This window comes from Triticum aestivum, chromosome 3B (genome assembly GCF_018294505.1).
Source record: "Triticum aestivum cultivar Chinese Spring chromosome 3B, IWGSC CS RefSeq v2.1, whole genome shotgun sequence".
Classification (NCBI taxonomy): Eukaryota; Viridiplantae; Streptophyta; class Magnoliopsida; order Poales; family Poaceae; genus Triticum; species Triticum aestivum.
Genome location: NC_057801.1, coordinates 572,412,004 through 572,416,075, shown reverse-complemented (window position 1 = coordinate 572,416,075; position 4,072 = coordinate 572,412,004).

The window sequence follows — 4,072 nt, the reverse complement described above, 5'->3', positions numbered from 1 at the left end:
CCTTGTGTAGGTTGCATCTTGGCATGCTATTCATTCCATCTTGTGATACTTGTTTCCTTTCTCAAAGCATCTCAACGATGATCTCATGCTGCTAGTTGTGATGTCTTTGATGGTTGTGTGGTAGGAATTCATTTATATACAATAAGAACATATCTAGCTATGTGTTATGCTTCCAAGCAAATATCTTATTGGTATATGTATGACTTCCTTTTGGATATCTTGTTCCTTTGTGTTGTAACTATTTCGGGTGTACATCCTTCTTTGTAGATATCATCATGATTTCGTCTACCTAGAATCTTATACACTTGAGAGAAGTTGCATATCTAGATGATATCCTTTCTTTCACGTCCACCTTGTCTTTCTTATGTTATTTCTTTGGTGGCTCCGTGAAAGCTTTTTCCCTGAGTGCGTGTCTTATATCGTTGCATCTTGATTCACTCTTGTGTGGTGAAGATTATTTTCCTCATGCTTATCTTTACGAGGCTTTTGCCATGTTAATTGGTATCCCTCATCTTGATGAGGCTTTCATCTTCTATCTTCACCATGGGTTGTCGCAAGCTTTGTTGTTATCTTTTTAGTAAGCTTGTGTATCCATTTGCTTCTTGTGTGTGTGTGTGTGGGAAGGTCATGTATTGCACCTTGTATCTCATTTATCCAAGACTATGTTGATGCTTAATGCTCATCCTTACATTAGTCTTCTCAAGTGCTTTTTCATGACTCACACATATCTTTTTGGTTGAGCCTTTTCTTAAGTTGCCTCTTTTACATGTTGCTCAACCATGTGTTTGTTGCAAGTGCTAGGCTTTGTTTCCTATACGCTCACTTGCACTTGTTGTAAGTTTCTATTGATTTTAGGGGAGCTATGATCCTATTTTGTGCACTTGGTATCCAAATACAAAAATTCTTATTTGTGCACAAATCATGGCGAGCTTCTCTAGTTTCTTTGGAACACTCCTTTGCTTGTATCATAATATCTTATTCATGTGTCTCGTCGGATCTTTGGTATAGTTGATTCAATTGATATCCTTTGATTGCTTGCTTCAATTGGTATCTTTTGATTGCTTGATTGCTTGTGTCTCTCCTTGTTATGTCTTTGTGGCATACCTTCTTTTGCAATCTTTGTGCCTCAATATAGTTTGTGTTCCTCCAAGTATTTACCTTTGGATATGTGTATTGCATTTCACTCTCTTGTTGAGGAATACACAATTTATGGAGGATCACAATTTATATTGGCCTTCTAAGCTTTTTGCCCATTTTGGCAATCGATGCCAATGGGGGAGAAGTTTCAGAGAGTTTTGTGGAGAAGTTTAGAGAGTTGTCTCTTCTGGCTTTGGTTTGTTCCTAAGAGCATTTTCATCTCTTCGCATGCATTATTGGTTGTTGCATTGCATGGTGATGCATAATTCCTTATATAAACTCTCTTGAAAGTTATTGTCATCAATTACCAAAATGGGGGAGAAAGAAAGAACATGCGGTGCCCCCATGTTTGGTTTTGGTAATTGATGAAAATCTCTATGGACTAATGGTTTCTTAAGTTATATTTGAAGGATTTGTCCATAGGCTTTTCTTGAAGTCCATGTGTTGGTTTCAAGGAGTTTATGAGTTGATCAAGGTGCTATTAAGGAATTATCCAAAGATTGGTCATGTGAGTGTTGAGCTTATTGCAAGCATGTCTTGAAGAAGAAGATTGTGTGATCATTCATGTTTACCTTCAAGACATCATCCAAATTAAGAGAGTTGTAAAGATTAAAGGTTGATCAAGACTAATTCAAGAGTGAATCAAGTTGATCAACTCACAAAGCATAGAAGATGTACCAAGAGGGATCAAATGATCACATGGTATGGTAAGCATTGTCCATTGTGCTTTGTGTACTAACCCATGGTCTATGTGAGAGTTCTATGTGGGGTTAGGTACGTGTTCATGGGCTTGCGTCAAGAGGAAGATATCACTCAACCCATGGAGAGGATGACATCAAGTGGTGATCGTTATCAAGATTGCCGTGTGCAAGTTCAAGTGGAGCATCACGAAGAGATCAAGTGCTTGAAGCTTGCCGTCCATTATGGTGTCAATGGACTTGTGAAGATGTGCCGAAGAGTGGCTCACCCATAGTGGAGTATGGGGGAGCAATCATCTAGTCTTCATCGACCCATCACAATCAAGAAAGGTGGTCCATCTTGAGGAGGACAAGATCGTCATCATCTAGCTCAAGTGTATCATGCGCAAGGCAAAGGTTTGCCCTTGATAGGTTTTCTATTTTTCCAGTCTCATGGTGGTAGTTTGGAGACCAGGTTATAGGATCGATAGCCGTACTATCAAGGGGGGCTCTCAAGTGAGTAGCTTGATCGTATCGTTCGTCGAGAGCTCAAACCATTGCATCCTTGCATCATCTTTCTTGATTCTTATTTGTTTTTTCTTTTGAGATTTTAGAGCTTGTGGTTATCTTTGTGACAAGCTCTAGTACATTGAAAACGGATTTCATATGCTTCTTCTTTTGAGTTTTTGGTGTTGGAGATTTTACTGGTCTTATCTGAGGAAGGGTTCTCACCATTTTCTCATGGGCCTTTTCTAATTTCCTTCTTATTGTTAGTTCTCTAAAGATTGTGTTAGCCCTTGTCGCTAGCTTTCCAACAAACTTGGTTTCATTGAATTCGGAGTCTGTTTGCAGAAGTTGAGTCAGTTTTGGTGTCCTTATAAAAGCTACAGCGGTACTACCGCTCGTGGGAGCGGTACTACCGCTTGGAGGTGATGTAATTTTTTTACTACCGCTCTTGGGAGCGGTACTACCGCTTGGAGCGGTTCTATCGTGGCTACTTCCGTTGCTACTTCCGCTCCAGACCAAAAACTCGTCACAAGTCCAGCGGTGGTAGGCACGAATGTATTTTTTTAGTACCGCTCGCAAGCAGTAGTACCGCTACCCTTTGAGGTAGTACCGCTACCCCTAGCGGTAGTATCATGAGGTCGAGCGGTAGTACCACTCTGTGCGGGCTGTGAGCATAACGGTTGCATTTTTTCCCACCTATAAAAGGGGGTTTTGTTCCCCAATGAACCTTATCCTTTGAGCTCGTGTTCTTCCCCCATTGTTGACCTTCTTCAAGCTTGCTATCTCTCAATCCCTCCATGGATTCTTGCTAGTTTTGGGGGGAAAGGAGAGAGGAGATCTAGATCCACATTTCCACCTATCACTTTCTCCTCTATGTGAGGGGAACCCCTTGGATCTAGTTCTTGGAGTTCTTGGTGTTCTCCCTTTTTTTCTTCCTCCCATTTTCCTCCCTGACATTAGTTGCTTTGGTGGGATTTGGGAGAGAAGGACTTGGGCACTCTGTGCGCCCCTTGCCATTGCATTTGGTGCATCGGTTTGGGTTCTCCACGGTGATACGTGGAAGTTACAATTTGAGAAGCTTAATACCCATGGGTGCTTGGTACCCTTGAGCTTGTTCCTCTTGGGTGCTTGAGCGCCCTAGATGATTGGTGGTGTTCGGAGCTCAATCATTGTGGTGTAAAGCTCCGGGCAAGCGTCAGGGTCTCCAATTAGGTTGTGGAGATTGCCCCGAGCAATTTGACGGGTACCGGTGACCGCCTCCAAGGGTTGCCAAAGTGTACGGGTTCGGTGACCGCCCCCAAGGGTTGCCATTTGTACGGGTTCGGTGACCGCCCTCAAGGGTCTCTTAGTGGAATCATGACATCTTGCATTGTGCGAGGGCGTGAAGAGATTACGGTGTCCCTAGTGGCTTCTTGAGGAGCATTGTGCCTCCACACTGCTCCAAACGGAGATTATCATCCGCAAGGGTGTGAACTTCGGGATACATCGTCATCTCCGCGTGCCTCGGTTATCTCTTACCCGAGCCCTTTTACTTATGCACTTTACTTTGTGATAGCCATAGTGTTTCATGTTATATATCTTGCTATTACATAGTTGTTTATCTTGCTTAGCATAAGTTGTTGGTGCACATAGGTGAGCCTAGTTGTTTTAGGTTTTGTGCTTGTCAAATTAACCGTTAGATTTATTTCGCATTTGTTCAAGCCTAAACCGTAATTATTTTAAAGCGCCTATTCACCTAGCCATTGCACTTG